A 20307-nucleotide genomic window follows, 5' to 3' on the forward strand; every position below is an offset into this window, starting at 1 on the left:
GAGACAGGGTTTCTCTGTGTATCTCTGGTTGTGTCCTGGAACTCCCTCTATAGACCAGGCTGGCCCCAAACTCACAGAGATCCGCCAGCCTCTGCCTCCCTGAGTTCAGGGATTAAAGGTGTGCACCACCACCACCCAGCTTATTTAAAATTTCTTAAATGAAAACATCAGTCCTTGTGTACACACACACACACACACACACACACACACACACACACACATATATATATATATATATACTCAACACACCTTTTAATCCTAGCACTCAGGGAGGCAGAGACAGGTGGATCTCTATGAGTTCGAGACCAGTCTGGTCTATAGAGTGAGTTCCAGGACAGGCTCCAAAGCTACAGAGAAACCCTGTCTCGGGAGGAAAAAAAAAAAAAGCGCGTGCCGGCTCAAGCACTATAATTTCTTTTCATGATTTTCGTCCATGATTCCTGGACATCGCTACAGAAACTGTAATCCCCAGACTTCTCCCTCTCACCCCTTAAAGCAGCCATAAAGACTTTCTACACTCCATCCCTGTGTGATACTAGTGAGGCTCCCATGTCCCAGAAGGTACTGCCCACTGCCTGATAGGACAAACGCTACTGTTTTTGCAATCCCTGGGTTTTGAATCCAGGGCTTCACTTTAGGGAAACACCCCACCACTGAGTGACAGCTGACTCAGCCCCAAATACTAAGGAATCTGAACTGACCGGCCTTGCTGGGTGTTTCCGCCCATCTTATTTGCATACGATGACAACCTTTTCGCCCAATCACCTTTGTACGTAGTTGTCCACGTTCACGTCACGCCTGTGGAATGCATTCTTCAAAAGAACCCAATGGGCAGGATTCAGAGAGCTTCTGGACAGCTGGCAGGCGGGGGTTCCTGCAGGACAGAGCACTCAGAGAGCATGAGGAAGCTTTGTGCCTCGTCTCCTGAACCTCGAGCCGCTTATCTCTTGATATGTTCTCTGTAATATCCTTCGTAATAAACAGGTAAGCCCATTTCCAGGACGCTGTTACAGCTGGTCAGTAGGTCGGAAATATTTAAAAGTGGGGTGGAGGGAGCTGGGGAGAGGGCTCTGTAGTTACCAAGAGCACTTGCTGTTCTTTCAGAGGACACTGGTTCAATTCCCAGCATCCATAGGGTGGCTCACAAGCATCTCTAACTCTAGTTTCAGGGATCCAATGCCCTCATCTGGCCTTCTTGGGAACTAGGCATACACATAGTGCACAGACATATATGCAGGCAAAATACCCATATACATAAAGTAAAAATAAAACAGGAACAACAGTGTCCTTTGACTTCTGAGATGAGATGATCTCTCAAGTAGACCAGTTGTAGCAGAACTGAATGTACTAAGGACACTTGGCCAATGCCCATTGCGAACTGCTCTGTTCTAATTTGCCTCTATGTTGCCATGGTAAAACACTGACCAAAAGCAACCCAGGAGAGAAAGCTTCCAGATCACCATTCATCACTGAGGGAAGCAAGGCAGAAACCTGGAAGCATGAACTAAAGCAGAGACCATGGGAATGAGAAGCGAGGGATACTGTTTACTGGCTTGCTCCTTGTGGCTTGCTTAGCTTGCTTTCTTATACCACACAGGACTACCTGTGTGCACTACCCACAGTGGTCTGGATCCTCCTACATCAATTGTTAAGAAAAGTTTCCACTGCGTTTTCGTGGTGGCGCACACCTTTAATCCTAGCACTCAGGAGACAGACGCAGGCAAATCTCTGAGTTTGAGGTCTGCCTGGTCTGCACTGCCAATTCTAAGACAGAGAAACTCAAGAGAAAAGAAAAGAAAAGGAAGGAAGAAAGGAGGAAGGGAGGGAAGAAAGGAAAGAAATAAGGAAGGAGGGAAGGAAGAAGGAAGGAAGGAAAGGAAAAAGAAGGAAGGAAAGAAGGAAGGAGGGAAGGAAGGAAGGAAGGAAAGAAGAAGGGAGATGCAGTCGGGCGGTGGTGGCGCACGCCTTTAATCCCAGCACTCGGGAGGCAGAGGCAGGCGGATCTCCGTGAGTTTGAGACCAGCCTGGTCTACAAGAGCTAGTTCCAGGACAGGCTCCAAAACCACAGAGAAACCCTGTCTCGAAAAACAAAAAAAAAAAAAAAAAAAAAGGGAGATGCTACACAGACTGACCTACAGTCCAATCTTATGGAGGCATTTTTTTCAACTGAGAGTCTCTCTTCTCAAGTGAGCCTGGCTTGCAGTGAGTTGACAAAGACTAACCAGCCCAGCTAGCTCATTGGTGGGAAGAAATCCACACACCATTTGTACTCAAGCAATTTTTTGTGTTCATTGCTGAAGTGAGAGGGACCAGGAGAAATTAACCAAACCAAGCAACTTTCCCTCTCTCCCTCATCCATGCCTACATAGTGAATTAGTGAATTTAAGGACATGAGAACTTTTCTAAAAAAAAAAAAAGCCAGCATATCCTCTGGGGATCTGGGGACATGAACAAACAATTGCAGCAGACAGTTGCTACAGCACTGTAGCTTAGGACTGACTGTAGAGATGCTTGGGGAACCCCCAGGGAAGGCCACACCAGGACATTCTGCCTTCTGCTATAGGCTCCTTGCTGTTGCGGGTAGCATTTCCATCAAAAGCTCCGTTACTCAGGACCTATGGCCCTCTAGTTTATAGTGTATTGCACAGACTTCTGGATTAGATGGTTTTCTAAGAGGAGCCCTCTGGTATTAGGTACGGGCCAGGGCAGAGGGGAGCCAGACTGAGGGCCAGGAGAAGATTGCAAGGGACAAAGGAAAGGAAGGGCCAGGGTAGGTGCACAGGGAAAGTGGTGACGGCTTGGCACAGGAACGGGGAGCTGGGTGGTTCCAGGAGGTGTGGCTAGGAGAAGGTAGAATCATGGCATGTAGCCTGGTCTGCAGGAACTGGGTAGGTCACAGTGATGCCTTCCATGAACCAGGGAAGCCTGCAGTGGAGCAGAGAGAAGAGGGCCAGTTGGTTTGAACAAGTTAGTTTGAGTTATGAAGAGTGTGTACTGCCTTGAGAAGTCTGGCAGCATGCACCCTCTTCGACTACTTCTGTGCTCAACCACCTCTTGGGCCCTGAGTCTCCTGCTGTTCAAGCCACAGATACCCACAGGACTTAGCCCACAGTACACACTTCTCCCTTCTCAGGCCACTCAGCTCTGATGAGGCTTCCACCTCCTTTCAGAGACCAGCTGGCTCACAGGCTGCTGACCCATCCTGAACACACCCTCCCGTGTATTTACTTATACGGCTGCTGCAAACACGGAAGGCAAACGTATCATGAGTTGCCCTTTACAAGTTTTCTTGTAAAGGAGAAGGATCGGGTACCACATTTTACTCTAGATAGTCACACTTCCTGGATGCTTCTTGTGGACCATTCCAGAGGGATGCAGGCAATGTAAGATGGGGGTTGAACTGGGACGGTGAGGGCATCACAAGTAGAGAAGATAGGGACCAGTTCAGTCACCTGTCTAAAGCCATTGCTGGTCTACAGGCTCAGCACGAGGATTCCTCCTAGAGAGAGAAACTTTTCTTGCAATCTAGATCCCTTAAGACTGTGCTAATTTTATTTTATTTCCTTTTATTTTTGAGTTAGGGTCTTATGTAAGGCAGACTAACCTCAAACTCAACAGGTAACTGAAGCTGGCCTTGAACTCCTAACCTTCCTAGCTCTACTTCCTGAGGGTTGGGGTGACAAGTGTACACCACCACACCCAGCACTGGGCATCTTAAAACAACCAAAATTTATTTTCCACAGTTCTCAAGACCAGAAAGGCGCTATCTCCTACACGAGAGCCCTTCATTGCCCCTTCCAGCCCCTGGAAGCTCCTGGCACCTGTTGGCAGCATCACTCCGTGTCAGGTGCTTCCAACTTTTCTCTGGCTTTGTCTCCTCTTCTGTCCCTTGTATCTGTACAAACCTCCAGACTCACTGTCTCATACAGGAACACTGAATTCAGGATCTACCGGAATGACCCCACATGAAAGATGACCTTGTGCAGAAATCCTCTAATTGTATCTGCAAAGATTTTGTTTTCAGGTAACATCACCTTCATGATCCTGGTGACATAGACCTTTTAGGGGGATTGCCAGTTGACCTGCTTGCTGACACTTCTGAGTGCACAAAATAGACAGATGTGTTGGAAGTAAAAACAATTTGCCTTTTAAAATTGTTGGTTTACTTATTATTATTAGCATGCATTCAAATGCCGCAGTGTGTGTGTGTGGAGGGTTAGGAGACACCTGTTGGGAGGCCTTCTCTCCATCCACTGTGGTTCTGGAGATTGAACCCCAGTGCTGCTCAATAAACAACAATTTCTGTTAATGGGGAGCATAAACAAAATTGGTTAAAAAAATTAAATGGAACACTGGAGTGGAAAAATTACCACCAAGAAGCAGCTGTTTGAAAGAGAGAGAGAGACAAAGAATGAGAAAGAAAGAACAAAAGAGAGAGAACGAAAGAAAGAAAGAATAAACGAAAGAAAGGAAGGAAGAAATGGAAAATAAGACCAGTTCTAGCAAACATTAATCCGATTGTTTCTGCCCCAGCTGTCGAAGCCACACAGAAGGCTCTGTGCAGACTGTGGTCTTATTGTCTGTCCCCTGGAGAGTTTCTGAAACCCAGTGATGTTGAGTTCCTGGGACACGAGAACATTGTGACATTTTGCCAAATTTTTCCAGTCTAAAAAAAAAAGAAAAAGAAAAGATTCTTTAGCAGGGGAAATTCTATGATTGCTGCTAATGAAGGGAAAGATTGGACAAGGAAGAAGAAAACAGTGTCACACACAAATAACCAAGCACAGCCCTGGCCTCCCTCAGGGGCACGCTCCTGAGATGAAACAAGGCTTTCCTCTTCCCCAGCAACCCCAACACTATTTTCCTGTTTTCTTTCTTTCTCTGGTTTCGGTCATTCTGTCTAGAATTGGGGCCCTGAAAGGCTAATATGGTGGTGGTGGGGTTGTTTTGTTGTTGTTTGTTTTGAAGAGGGGACATTTTGGGACAGGGTTTCATTTTGTAGCCCATTTTGGGCCTCCAACCTGTGGAAATCTAGCCACAGCTCCCTGAATGCTGGGTACTTGTGTAAGCCACCATATCTGGCTTAACAGGCTTTTATGTTGCTAACTAGGCTATATGTTCAATTGACATCTGAAATTTACCTATAGAAAAAATTGGGAAGTTGAAACAGGAGGATTAGGAGTTCAAAATCATCCTCAGAGCAAAGCATGGTAGAGCTGAATTGGAATCCCAGCACTCAGGCTCAGGCAGGAGGGTCAGAGCTGGAGGCAGCCTGGGCTACAGGAGACTCAGCCTTAAAACAAACAGACAGACAGACAGACAGACAAACAGACAAATAAGCTGGGCGTGGTGACACAACACCTTGAATCCCAGTACTCGGGAGGCAGAGGCAAGCAGATCTCTGTGAGTTTGAGGTCAGTCTGGTCACAGAGAGAGTTCTGGAGCAGACAACGCTACACAGAAAAACCCTGTCTTGAAAAACCAAATAAATAGATAAATATATAAAAATAAAACAAAGCAAATGTTTTCAGAAAAATATTCCTCTCGAGAAAACCACTCCTAGGTCCTGAGGTAATGAGACCAGAACCATTTTCACCTATTGTAACATACCTCAGTACTGACTCAGCCAAAGATGCTTTCCCTGGCCTCATTTTGAAATGAAAAGCCAAAATGACGAAAGTGACTGCCATGTGCCGAACTGCCGCCATTTTATCACTGGAGGTGGTTGTAGCTGCTGGGCACTGCCTGTGTCAGTTTCTGTTGTTACCATGAAGTGCCTGCGACGGGTAAGCACTTTCTTTTCTGTTTCGTTTTGTTTTTTGAGACAGGGTGGCTTCTCTGTAGCTTTGGGGCCTATCCTGGAACTCGCTCTGTAGACCAGGCTGGACTCGAACTCACAGTGATCCGCCTGTCTCTGCCTCCCGAGTGCTGGGATTAAAGGCGTGTGCCACCAGCGCCAGATGGGTAAGCACTTTATAGAGAGTTTTATTTGGCCCACTGTTCTGGTAGCTGGAGGATCCAAAGAGCATGCCAGAGTCCTGGTGAGGATGTCCTTATCCAGAAATAGCATGGCAAAAGCAAAAATGGAGGGGGTGACCTCATTCTCTAATACCTCATCCCTGTTTTGGTACCTAACCTAATCCCAAGAGATCTAACCTATTCCCTTGAAGAGGAATATAAATTCCCTCCAGAAGTGTGTCTCCACGACATAAAACACCAGGCCCCAGGCCCACAAGTTCTACCACTTCTTGCTTTGAGTCAGTCTCACGTGGCCAAGGCTAGCCTAAAACTTCTGTTTCTCCTGTATCCACCCTGAAAGCTGAGGTTGTAAGCATTCAACAGTACACCTGGTTTATGCAGTTTGGGGCTCAAGCCCTGGGCTTTGGGAACACTAGACAAAAGTTACATTGAGCTACATTAGTATACTATTATATACCAGTTATACTAACTGAGCCACATTGGCAGCCTGTACCCTGGTATCCACCTAGCACCGATAGACTTTCCTAGGTGTACAGTGTAGTGATATTTCATTTGCATTTTAATAAATAAAGCTTGCCTGAAGATCAGAGAGTAAAACAGCTGCACTGATCAGCCATACAGACCAGGCAGTGGTGACACACACCTTTAATCCCAGTAGACACACTAGTTTGCCAAAGAAACCAGGTGGTAGTGGTGCATGCCTTTAATCCCAGCATTAGAGAGGAATATAAAACAGGAGGAGACAGGTCTCTGTGCAGTCTCATTCTGAGGATTCATGAAGGCAGGATCGCCATTTTGGTCTGAGATAAGAGGCAGTAGCTGGACGCTTTGCTTTTCTGACCTTCAGGTTGAACCCCAGTATCTGTCTCTGGGTTTTATTATTCGTGCTACAGTGTGGTGATGAAAGCAATGTCATGGGGCCGGAGAGATGGCTCAGTGGTTAAGAGCATTGCCTGCTCTTCCAAAGGTCCTGAGTTCAATTCCCAGCAACCACATGGTGGCTCACAACCATCTGTAATGAGGTCTGGTGCCCTCTTCTGGCCTGCAGACATACACACAGACAGAATATTGTATACATAATAAATAAATAAACATTTAAAAAAAAAGAAAGAAAGCAATGCCATTAATGACTTCACCTGCAGACTGTACGCCCTCCGGGGTGGCATTCATCCTCCTATTCCTTGTTCATTGTTCAACGTCACAGATGATTACTCTGAGCTCTTAATAAATCTGCTCGATATTTGCTTAGCTCACAGTCTGGGAGAGGAAGGACCTGGAGCTAAACTCCTGCTGCCAACCTAACCTCCACCCCAGTGGCCATCCCACACAGACCTCAGCCTGACCCCTCTTCAACACACCGCTTCTAGACAGTCTCCATCAACACCTGACACAGGGCTACCACTTACTTCAGATGACTGACGGGACATCTCTGTTAATGAGCGCTTAGAATTACAGAGAGGAATCAAGACAAACTGATGTCTTTCATCTAAGGCGAAGGCAAGTTAATTATGGCTATGAAAGAGGTTGGGGACAAATTGAACTGTGTCTTTAAAACCAGGACAACTCTGTCCCCAGGGCAAATGCCTTTGGTAGGTCTCATGTTCCCAAACACTGGGTGCTATAATCTCAGGGGCCATTTAAATTGGTACTTATCCGTGACAGCGTGAAGTCCTCTGGAACACCCAGCCTGGCCAGGCAGGGGCACTGCTTCACAAACAAGGTCATGGTTAAACAGCACTCTGCAGGCCTTTCAAATTAGGCCTATCCTAATTCAGACACAGCCTCTTGAGAAAGAAAAAAATAAGCCTCCAAATTCCCTCCAAGAGGAGAGGGTAAGAGTAGAATAATCTTTTCCATTAAAGCTCATACAGCACAAGGGGCTGGGAAACTATCAGAGTTCAATTCCCAGCACCCATACTGGGATGCTCACAACCCACCTGCTCAAGTTCCAGGGGATCTGATACCCTCTTCTGGTTTCTTTGGCCACCTGAACACACAACACAAACACATACAGACACACAGACACACACACACACACGAAGATGTACACACGTACATATAAGTAAAATAAAACATTAAAGTTAGTTGGTTGGTAGAAAGCTTGCCTAGCATGTAAAAAGCCCTAAGTTCAATATCCAGCACCCAATAAATCAGGCATAATGGTGCATACCTATAACCACAGCACTGGAGAAGAGGAGGCAGGAAGATCAGAAGTTCAAAGCCATCCTTAGCTACATCACAAATTTGAAGCTAGCCTGAGCCATACCAGACCTTGTCTCAATAACAATGACAAAATCCCTCATATAGTAGAATTAACCAGGCAGAAAAGGACTAAGGAGGGGGAAAAGGTAGCAGAGGACAGCATCTGGAGAGTCACCTCATGGGTTCCCAGCTTTCCAATCCAAGGACACAGCTTGCTGCTTCTCTACCTAGCAACCAGTCTGACCAATCAGAGAAACAGCCTGCAAAAAAAAAAAAAAAATGAATCAAAGATGAAAAAACTGAGTTTTCCACATGGGCATGTGACCTGATGTTTGTTGGTAGAATTTAGAACTGTGACCTCAGTGAAGACCAGGCAACAGGCTGCGGGCATGAGAGAGAGACAGAGAGACAGAGAGAGAGGCCCCTCGCTCTTTCCCCCGGACTAGTAAGCAAGAACAAAACATGATTTGTTCCGGAAGGAAGTCATGACTAAAACAGCTTGCTATCTGGGCAAAGTCCCTCTGCTGCAGCCACCGCCGAGTCCCCATCCCCCTCAAGTCCCTGGAGCGCTGGCTTTTAGCTTGAGATTCCCCTGCTGGTGATGCATTGGTGAGACACAAGAGGGCAGAAGGGACCCACAGTGAGAGACTGCACACTGCAAACAAGAGATTCCAGAGACAAGGGACAAAATGGTCAAGAACATAAAGTGCCCACAAACGCTTAACGGGGCGTAGGCGTGGAATTCAGAGGCCAGTGTGGGTTGCAAGTCGTAATAGTGTTTAATGTTATATAATGTATTTAAAATAAGACGAATTTTTAAATTACACTTATTTATTTGTATGTGTGTGTAACAGTGTGATTGTGGAGGTCAGAGAACAACTAGGGGAGGGTCAGGTCTTTCCTTCCACCATGTGGGTCCTGGGAATTGAATTTAGGTAAACAGGTTTGGTAGCAAATTCCTTTATCCATCATGGATCTATCTTACCAATCCCTGAAGAGGTCTGGGAAAAAAATAGTGAAGTATAGGGAAAGGGGTTTATTCCGCATGACCATATTGGGAAGGGAACAAATAAACAGGTTCAGTGCCCGCCCCCTGCCAAGCCCATCTTTCTGGTACTGACAGTTTCAAACTGAAGGCAAGAGTATATGCATGCATAATTAAACAGTTCCAACCAAGGCGCGGTCCCTCTCATTAGTGACCCGTCATCATCTGGGCTCCAGTGTGTCTCCAAGGTGGTCTGATAAGTTTTCAGAAGTTCTTCCTGGGAGATGGTCATCGTCCGGATGGCATCAGGCCTTCAGCCTTTTCTTTCCTGGTTATGGAATTCCTAGGGACATTTGAATTCTTTGGAGCCCCTTTCTACTCTAGTCTGATACCCAAAGGCAGGGACACAAACATCTCTTTAGATCAGTGGTTCTCAACCTTCCTAATTCTGCAACCCTTTAATGCAGTTCCTCATGTTGTGGAGATCCCCAACCATAAAATTATTTTCATTGTTACTTCAGAACTGTAATTTTGCTACTGTTATGAATCGAATGTAAATAACTGCTAATCAGGATATCTGATATATGACCCCTGTGAAAGGATTGTTTGACCCTCCCAAAGGGGTGAGGACCCACAGGTTAAGTATCTCCCGACATTAGTTACAGCTGGATGACCTCCAAGCTGAAACCACTGAGCTGAAGACAATGCCTTCTTTATTGCCTCCACCGAGTTCAAGGCACAGTGTGGAATTTTACTCTTGCCGTAAATACACATTTTGTATCTGATTTTCCTAAGGCCTGTGGGCAAACTGCTGAGTCACTCGATGAATTGATTCAGTGGCCTCATTGGCAATGGGGCACCAGAATTAAAAAGCAGCCTGGGGAACATGATGTCATGAGCCTCCTCACCCTGCTACTCAAATTAGAAACAAATCATTTAAGACATTCAAGCTGAGGAGATGCCCGAGAAGGCAGAAGCCAATCCTTTGGAGTTTTCTCTAAGTTTACTTACTGAACATTCAGAAGGATGACTTTAAAGACTTGGTGAGCTTGGGGTTCAAGTCAAGATCGGCCAGTGATGATCTGTGACCTTGGGCGAGCTTCTTTGTGCAGCTCAAAGCCTGGTGTCTGCCTGTAGCAGCAATTCCAGTTCAATCAGTAGTTAATCCCGTCTCTTCTCGGTGAACACTGTCAAAACAAGTTCAAAACACATTCGTGCCGATGGGCTTTAGCCATGGCCCTTCCTGCCCCCCTCCAGCCTTTGAGAGCAGGGGTCTGCAACTCATATTCGAGGTTTTGTTTGGTTTTGTTAAGCAGGACTTCAAGCAGTCTAGGCTGGCTTTGAATTAGCTACAGTGAAAGGAAACAAAATCAACTCAGACCCCCAAGACCAAGTTCTTGGCACAGAAATTTGTTCGCCACAGTGGAACAAAGGGCAGGGAATAAGACAGAAAATAGAAGAGGAAGGGAACAAGAGAAAGTAGGATAGTATGATACACACACACACATACACACATATGTTTTTTTGAGACAGGGTTTCTCCGTGTAGACCTGCCTATCCTAAAACTCACTCTGTAGACCAGGCTGGCCTTGAACTCAGAGATCTACCTGCCTCTGCCTCGTGAGTGTTTGGGCAAGAGCCACCACACCGGGCTGGGGAGGGATATTTGGCCTGGAGAAGGACAAAGGACTGCCTCTGGATACAATAAAGACAGATGTGGCCCATAGGAAAATGGTGGTTTATAAAGGCAAAGGGGAAAACATGGGTTAGGATGAGATGTTTAATTTTAATTAGGTGAGCCAAAAAGGGCTTTTGATTGCTGGACTTTAATACTTTGATAGTTGGATCTTGGTAGTCAGCCTCAGGAGGAGAAAGTAGCCATATAGATCTTGGTGGCTAGTTTCATGAATGTGATATAATAGTTTTTTAGCAGGGCAGAGGGATTGGGAGAGAAAGGCAAGGCCTGCCAGAGCCATGTTTGCCATGCTCAGCCTGGCTAGAGTTTCTTCTTATACAGCCTAAGATAACCTTAAACTTCTGACTTTTTTTGTTTGGTTGGATGTTTGGTTTTGTTTTTTTGAGATGGTTTCTCTGTAGCTTTGGAGCCTGTCCTGGAACTAGCTCTTGTAGATCAGGCTGGCCTCGAACTCACAGAGATCTGTCTGCCTCTGCCTCCCAAGTGCTGAGATTAAAGGCGTGCACCACCACCGCACGGCCTTCTGGCTTTTCTTACCCCATCTGCTGAATGCTACGATTAGAGGCCTGCCCCACTACACCTGGTTCCTGTGGGGCTGGGATGGAAGCCGGGGCCTGTGCATGTGAGGCAGGCTCTCTGCCAAGCGAACTGCATCCCCATCTTAACAAATATCCGAGCTGATTGAGGCTCCCCTACATATGAGATCATGGGAAAGATCTTCCAAGGACCCCGAAAATTTACCCTGGCAGGGGGTGACCAAAAAATTATTCAGAGCAGCTTCTGAAAGAAAACTAAGAATTGACTTTTAAAGTGAAAGCAATGGAACTCTTGGCTCCCACACCACTGCTCTTATCGTTCCCCACAGGGACCTGCTGTCTGTCATACACCAACTTACCTGTCGTATGTCCGTCCCAGCACTGATCACACCAGTCTGTGATGAAGACTGGGTTAGGAAACGATATGTGGGGCTAGTGAGGTGGCTCAGCAGGTGAAGGGGCTTGCAGCCAAGACCGAGGGTCTGATTTCTGTCTCCCGACCATCATGGTGGAACCAGAGGATCAACTCCTACAAGCCGTCTTCCGCACTCTACACATAGCAAATAAATAAACGCAATAAAATATTTTAAGAAATATAAAAGAAGAAACGGGGATGTAGAGATGGTTTCACTCTGGTTAAGAGCACTGGCTGTTCTTCTAGAGGACCCTGATTCAGATCCCACCACCCACAGGGTGGCTCCCAGCCACTCGTAACTCCAGTTCCAGGGCATCTGATGTCACCTTCTGGCCTCCAGTGATACAGCACACATGTAGTACACGTACATACATGCAGGCAAAATACTCATACACACAAAATAGAAATAAATATTTCCTTAAGAGTAAAATGGTCAGGTGGCACATGCCTTTAATCCTAGCACTCAGGAGGCAGAGGTAGGCGGATCTCTGTGAGTTCGAGGCCAGCCTGGTCTACAGAGTGAGTTCCAGGACAGCCAGAGCTGTATAGAAAGACCCTGTCTCAAAAACCCAAAATAAAATAAAATAAATAAAAAGAAACAACGTGTGATTTGATCCCATCTACAGAGGCTCTCTAGCTGGGGTGGGGCTCAGCAGCAGAACACTTGTTTTGACTGTGAAAGGCTTTGAGTGTGAAAGGCTTTGAGTGTGAAAGGCTGAGCCCCCGCATCACCAAAACTGAATGAATCAATGAATGAATGCATAAGTAGAAGCCCGGCAAACTGGTGAATGTAATCCTAGCACTTGGAAGGTAGAGGCGGGGAGATCAGGACACTGCGTGCTCATAGCCATCAATGGCTATGTGTGTGGGCGGAGAGGTTGAGACAGTGTTTCTCTCTGTAGCCCTAGCTGCTGTCCTTGGTTATCAAGTTCCAGGGTAAGCTCAACTATATGAGACACAGTCACCAAATCATAAGCAAATAAATCCCACAGCAAATCCAGTAGGAAAATACTGAGTCGCTCTCTAACATGTGATCAGTTGTTCTTTTGGTGTTTTGGAAACCCTTGTAAATGGGAAAAACATAAACACTGCTTTTGTGATCAGAAAATAGTTAAACAAGCTGAGTGTGGAGATGCTCACCTGGAACTGACATTAAGGATCACCATGAGTTCAAGGGCAGCCTGGGCTACAATGTAAAATTCCAGGTCATCCTGGGCTAGAGTGAGACCCTGTTTCAAAACAAACAACAGGACTGGCGAGAGGGAGCAAGGGGTAAAGGCTCTTGCTGCCAAGCCTGAGAACCCGAGTTCCATTCCTGGAACCCACAGGGTGGAAGAAAAGAATTGACTTCTACAGACTACTACAGATTGCCCTCTGCCCGCTACTCAGACACCATGACTTCAAATATAAATATTTTGCGGGGCAGTGGTGGCACATCCCTTTAATCCCAGCACTTGGGAGGCAGGTGGATCTCTGTGAGTTCAAGGCCAGCCTGAACTCACAGTTCAGAAGAGTTAGTTCCAGAACAGGTTCCAAAGCTACAGAGAAACCCTGTCTAGAAAAAAAAAAAAAAAAAAAAAAAATATATATATATATATAACGGGTCTGAGTGCTTTGACTATATGCATGGATATGTACCATATGTGTGCCTGGTGGCCATGGAAGTCAGCAGCAGAGGGCATTAGATCCCTCGGAACTGGGGTTATAGGTGGTTGTGAACTGCCATGTGAGTGCTGGGAACCTCTGCAACAGCAACGAGTGCTCTTAACCACTGAGCGATCTCTCCAGCCCCTCCTTTTAAGTTTTAATTACTTGTATATATCTGTGGGTGTGTGCGAGTGAGGGCAGTGCCTGTAGGGGCCAGAGGTATCAGATCTCCAGGAACAGGAGTTACAGGTGATTGTGAGCTGCCCTACATAAGTGTTGGGAATCAAACTCAGATCCTCTGCAAGAACAATATGCACACTTAACCACTGAGACAACTCAGCAAACTAAAAGCAAGAAAGCTCTCCCTGGAATTCCACTGCAAACAAGATAAAGTCCAAACTAGCACCCCAGGTCTCTCACCCATGGCCGGGTGCTCACCCAGTGCTATCTTCTCCTGGGGCTGTGGGATACACCCTAAACTGCAAACAGGTCTGGTGTGCTTTGTCTTGAACTTGTCCTTCAATCTTTCTTCCAAGGCTTCATCTGCAGGTGAGGACTTCCCAGTACCCCATCCGCTGCCCTAGGGTCAGCCTTCCAGCCAGCACCTGGAGGGTCCATCTGAGCTAGGTACAGAAAGGCTTGGCAGCTTTTCTCTGATGCACTGAGTGGTAAACTCCTGAATGCAGATTATATCATCTTCACAGAGGTCCTTCCGCACACAGATAGATAATGGATACTCACAGAGTCAACTGTAGGCAAAAGCAGAGCGTCATAGACTCAGGGAAGGCACAGTAGGTTTTATTAGGGTGTAATGGGGTAGGTTTTTAGAAAAAGTGATATGGGGTGGGAGCCAAGGCTCAGAAGTTTCTGGCTGCTCTTGCAAAGGACCCGGATTCGATTCCTAATCCCCACATGGTGTCTCACAACCATCTGTAACTCCAGTTCCAGAGAATTCAATGCTCTTGTCTGGTTTTTGAGGGCACCGGGCATACATGTGATTGATGCACATACATGAAGAGCACACACACATAGACATAAAAAAACAGAATAAAATAGAAAAGAAACGGCACTATTGAGACAGAAATGACAACTGATGACACCGTTGTCGTTGCCATCGGCACAGTCCACACTGTCACCGAGGCAGCCTGAAGAGTTCCCTTAACCTTTCAGAACCTCAACTCAGTAAACAGGACAGAATTTCAGGATGAACCAGGATGAGCAGAGTGTGGATTTATTAAAGTTGTTTCTGTAAAGATTTTTTTTTTTGAGACAGGGTTTCAAGAACTAGCTCTGTAGACCAGGCTGGCCTTGAACCACAGAGATCCACTTGCCTCTGCCCCCTGAGTGCTGGGATTAAAGGCGTGCGCCACCACTGCCTGGCAGGTGTGGGCCTCTCTTAGTCTGCTTTCTATTGCTGTAATAAAGATCATCATCAAAAGGAACTCGGGGAGGAAAGAGTTTACTTGGCTTACAATCTAAGGGTACACTCCATCCTTGAGGAAAGCCAGGGCAGGAACTCAAGATAAGAACCTGAGGGGGGCCGGGCGGTGGTGGCGCACGCCTTTAATCCCAGCACTCGGGAGGCAGAGGCAGGCGGATCTCTGGGAGTTCGAGGCCAGCCTGGTCTACAAGAGCTAGTTCCAGGACAGGAACCAAAAGCTACAGAGAAACCCTGTCTCAAAAAATCAAAAAAAAAAAAAAAAAAAGAACCTGAGGGGGCTGGAGAGATGGCTCAGTGGTTAAGAGCATTGCCTGCTCTTCCAAAGGTCATGAGTTGAATTCCCAGCACCCACATGGTGGCTCACAACCATCTGTAATGAGATTTAGTGCCCTCTTCTGGCCTGCGGACACACACAGACAGAATATTGTATACATAATAAATAAATAAGTATTTTTTTTAAAAAAAGATAAGAACCTGGACACAAGAACTGATGCAGAAGCCAGGGAGGGGTACTGCTTACTGGGTCCCCATGACTTGCTCCTCCAGGACCACCTGACCAGGGGCAGCACCACCCACCATAGGTCGAGCCCTCCCACATCAGCCATCAATCAAGAAAATGACGTATGGACTCTTCTAAGGTCAAGCTGATGCTGGCAGTCTCTCAACTCAGATTCCCTCTTCCCAGAAGCCCCTGTCTTGTGTCAAGTTTAAAAAAACAAAACAGAACGAAAACTAAGGCAGAATAAAGAAAAGTGGAGCTGGCCCTGGTGGTGTGAGCGTGGATGACTCAGGTCTGAGGACCTGAGTGAAAGCAGGAGAACTGGCCCTGTTCCCTGCTGCCGGCTGCACTGGGCAGGGAAACTGAGGCAGTGCTGGAGAGCCTGTCCAGGTAGGAGCGATGAGGAAAAAGCTGGCGGGCTGACCAACCCAGCTAGCACCTCAGAACTAGGGTTAAGGGTTGGCCCACCCCAGCATCTACCTCATCTATGAACTTTCAGAGCATGTGAAGGGGATGAACCTACAGATCCAAAACAGTAGGATCTCCAAGACACAGGACAACAGGATACCCAAGAGGAGCTCGAGTGAGAGCCCGTTATCAGTGGCGTAGCAGAAACCAGAGGCGTCAAGCCAGGCCAAAGACTTGTGGTAGTGATGAATGGACTAAAGGGTAAACTGTGTGACTCAACGGGCCACACTACAGCTTCCAGGGCAAAATTCTTCGCTCTCTTGCGCTCTCTCTCGTTTCTTTGTTGTTGTTTTATTTTAGCTTTATTTCATGTGCACTGGTATAATGATATCAGATTCTCTGGAATTGGAGTTACAGACAGCTGCAAGTGAAAGACTTTGGGACACCTTAGCATTACTGCACCCCCTTTCCTGGGAACCAGGACCCTTAGCATTACTGCACCCCTCTTCTTGGGAACCAGAACCCTTAGCATTACTGCACCCCCCCTTCCTGGGAACCAGAACCCTTAGCATTACTGCACCCCCCCTTCCTGGGAACCAGGACCCTGGTAACCAACCACGCGTGCACTAGAGCTTTGAGTACTTTCCATCCCCATTGTAGTCTTTCTTCAATAGACCCAGACTCTGGAACTGGGGTGAGACGACCTGCAGGTGTTCCTCCTTGTAATCGCCATAACATTGATCAAGTAGAGTTAGCTGACTGTTGAATGAACTAGTCAAAATAGTTGACAAATGATTTTTGGACTTTCCCTTTGATTCTGTACTACCCCCTCCCTGAAAAATTCCTCTTGCTATTGCATCAACCGTGCTGAGAGTGTCTCTTGGGGCGACCTCCTCCTTGGTGGAGCTTTAGGGCCCAACACAAGCTGCCATGTGAGTGCTGGGAATTGCTCTTAACCACTGAGCCATCTTGCAGCCCCTCTTTTCTTTGTTTTGTTTAATTTGTTTTTGGTTTTTCTTTTCTCTCTCTCTCTCTCTCTCTCTCAGATTTATTTATTATAATTACAGTTTTTGCTGCAGGCCAGAAGAGGGCACCAACTCTTATTGTAGATGGTTGCTGGGAATTGAACTTAGGACCTCTGGAAGAGCAGTCAGTGCTCTTTTGTTTTGTTTTATTTGTTTGTTTTGATTTTTCTTTTTTTTTTTAAATATGTAGCCCAGGCTGGCCTCGAACTCGTGATCCTCCTGCCTCTGCCTCCTTCAGCAAATCCTACCGGTGTGAACCACAACCAGCTTGATTTTTCAAGACAGAGTTTCTCTGTAGCTTTGAAACACGTTCTGAAACTCTCTCTATAGACCAGGCTGGCCTTGAACTCACAGAGATCCAGTCTGTCTCTGCCTCCCAAGTGCTGGGATTAAAGGTGTGCACCACCACCACCACCATCCAGCAGGAGCCAATGCTCTTAACCTCTGAGCCATCTCTCCAGCCCCTGGTTTTTCTTTTAAATTTGGTTTTGTTTTGGGAGGGAGGCTGCATGGGCGGAGGGCAGAGGTGAGGGGACGGAGAGATGAGTGGGATCAGAATGCTTGCTGTGAAATCCACAAAGAATCAATAAAAGTTTAAGAGAGAAAAGAAAAGTAGTATTTAATTTTCTTTTACAATAGCCAGATACACCTTGCTGGTGACTTTTGAAGTTATTGCCTTTAAAGAGATCACAGGTGGTCCCTGAGGGCCTCCTGATAGGATTACAGGTAACCTGGTAGAATTTGGGGTCACAGGAATATAGTAAGACAGGAAGTCTCTACTGTAAGCAAAACCTGGCTGATGAGAGTCCCAGAAAATGTCCTGGAGAGGAACTAGGCCCTATTGATTCATTATTATTACTTATTGTTATTGTTTTTTTGCTTTTGTCTTTTGAGGCAGGTTTCTCTGTGTATCCCTGGCTGTCCTGGAACTTGCTCTGTGGACCAGGTTGGCCTCAAACTCAGAGATCTGCCTGCCTCTGCCTCCTGAGGGCTAAAATTAAAGATGAGTTTGCCACCAAACATGTTTTTTCAATATTATTGTAAAGCAAAATATCTATATATGAAAGTAATATTAGTTCTTTGTCTACAATCTTCATATCAAATATTATTTGTGCTGGAATTATTGATTCTCAGCCTGTGAGAGACCTTAGCCAGACTCCAGGATGAGAGGTTTCTTTCCCTTCCTTTGTCCTCATAATTTTCCATCTTTATATCCTGTCCCAGTATCATAACATGGTTTTTAAAAATAAATAAATAAAAACAACAAAAACCCTAGAGACCCAGCTATCAAGATGGCCTAGTAAGCGAAAAGGCTTGCCACCAAGCCTGCAGACCCAACTTCAGCCACTGAACCCACATGGTGGCAGGAGAAAACTGATTTCCTGAGAGTTGTCCTCTGACCTCCACACACGTGCAGAGGCATGAAGGTGCCTGCGCTACACATATGTACAAAGAAAACAGAAAACAAATGTATATGCTGAAACACAAACTCTTCTTCCAAGCATGTTGGTAGCACTCTATGTTTTTTTGTTTTGTTTTTTCTTTTTTGTTTTTGTTTTTTTTTTTTGAAACAGGGTTTCTCTGTGTATCTCTAGCTGCCCTGGAACTCAGTCTGTAGACCAGGATGGTCTTGAACTCACAGAGATCCACCTGCCTCTGCCTCCCTGAGTGCTGAGGTAAAAGGCGTGCACCCCCTTCCCCACTCCCTACCCCCACTCCCCACTGTCGTCACTCTCATGTTGATTGCTTGACAACACAGAAGACAATGGTCCTAAATGTTCCTCTACTTGGTAGAATAAGGAGATACTGGGGCTGGAGAGATAGCCCAGTTGTTAAGAACATTTGCTGCTCTTCCTGAGTTAGGTTCCCAGCACTCACATGACAAAGCTCATAACCTTCCATAAGTCCAGCTCTTGGGAACCTGATGCCTCTATTGGCCCCAGGCATACATGTAGTGCACAGACATAGATGCAGGCAAAATACTCATATGCATAAAATTAGACTGACAATTTTAAAGTTAAAAAACCAGACAAAAGCAAGCAAACAAACCAACAACAACAACAACAACGGGATGGAGAGATGACTCATCACTTAAGGGCACTGCTTGCTTTTCCAGAGGACCCAGGTTCAGTTCAGCATCCACATGGCAGCTCGCAACTGTCTGTAACTCCAGGGGATCTGGCACCCCTTACACAGGCATACATACAGGCAAACACCAATGCACATTAAAAAAAAAAAAAAAGCTAGCCGGACGTGTTGGTGCACACCTCTAATTCCAGCATTCTGGAGGCAGAACCAGACAGGTATCTCTGTTCAAGGCCACCCAGGACTGGCAGTACAGAGAAAACCCGTCTCAAAAATGAATGAATGAATAATAAATAAATGAAAATACTACTCAAACTCCTAGCATAGTTGGCCAGGCCTGATGGCACACACCTTTAATTCCCAGCACTCGGGTATTGGCGGAGGCAGGTGGAGCTCTGTAAGTTTGTGCTATCCTGGTCTACATAATAAGTTTCAGTCAAGGTTACATAGTGAGACTTAGTCCCCCCCCCAACAACAACAACAAAACCAACAAAAACAACAAGGAACCCCCAACTTGATAGTACTCACCTGTGATCCCAGCACTTAGAAGAGGAGGACTGTTGAGTTCCAGGGCATCCTGGGAATATTTTATTCTAGTTGGATCAACACACACACACACACAGCTGCTGGTACGCTGTCAAAGCCTGTACTCTTAGCATTTAAGTGAAGGCAGGATGATCAGGATTTAAGGACCGCCTCTGCAGGAGTTTGAGGCCTTCTTGGGTCAGATGAGAGACTTTCTCAGAAAACAACACGCCAAGGTGTATGAGCTGAGTTCAGTCCTCTGAGAATCCACGTAACAAAAGGCGAGAACTCCGGGATAAAGTCTCTAACATCCGTTATTGCACCGCCGCAGGCCTGTGCCCACCAGGTCTGCACACATAAATAAAAGTTGAAGACAAAACAACAAAAGTGAAGCCAGCAGCCCCACCCCCCGCCCTGCTGGCTTCCCCAGCTTCAAAAGCTCTTTCTCATCTGCCTAGCAACGCCCTTCTGAAGCTCTTCCTTCAGCTTCCTCACCGTCTTCAACCCGACTCCCTGGCTCAAACTCCCAATCCGTCCCCGCGGAGTCTGACCACCCTCGATTTCCTATAGCGTGTGTGGTGCATGCTGTAATTCACATAGTACATCGTGCCGCTTCCTCACTTCTGCTTCCTTCCGATAAATGAACTCTGCTAGGCCAAAGCTTTTATCTCTGCGAACACGCATCAAAGCCTGAAGAGGTCCCAGCACAATCTATGTCCTCAATAAATATTTATGAAATAACCGAAGTTTTAAAAACAGCTTGGCCTGGAGGTGTGGTGGTGTAGTCAGGCATTTGGGGGGCCTTGGGTTCCATGTTTAACGCCCCAATATAGTTCCTACTTTGCCTTTTTATTTTTAAATGTA

At 46.3% G+C, this 20307-nt stretch overlaps 1 long non-coding RNA gene across 1 annotated transcript; it reads right to left on the reverse strand.

Moving 5' to 3' along the window:
- Positions 1–3730: 3730 nt before the first annotated feature.
- LOC142859427 (uncharacterized) lies at positions 3731–19777 on the reverse strand. The gene is made up of 6 exons (XR_012912202.1): positions 19447–19777; positions 13899–14209; positions 11758–11948; positions 10178–10353; positions 8357–8441; positions 3731–4666 (listed from the first exon to the last, which is right to left on the reverse strand). It is a non-coding gene; the product is annotated as an uncharacterized LOC142859427 (long non-coding RNA).
- Positions 19778–20307: the final 530 nt, after the last annotated feature.

This window comes from Microtus pennsylvanicus, chromosome 11 (genome assembly GCF_037038515.1).
Source record: "Microtus pennsylvanicus isolate mMicPen1 chromosome 11, mMicPen1.hap1, whole genome shotgun sequence".
Lineage (NCBI taxonomy): Eukaryota > Metazoa > Chordata > Mammalia > Rodentia > Cricetidae > Microtus > Microtus pennsylvanicus.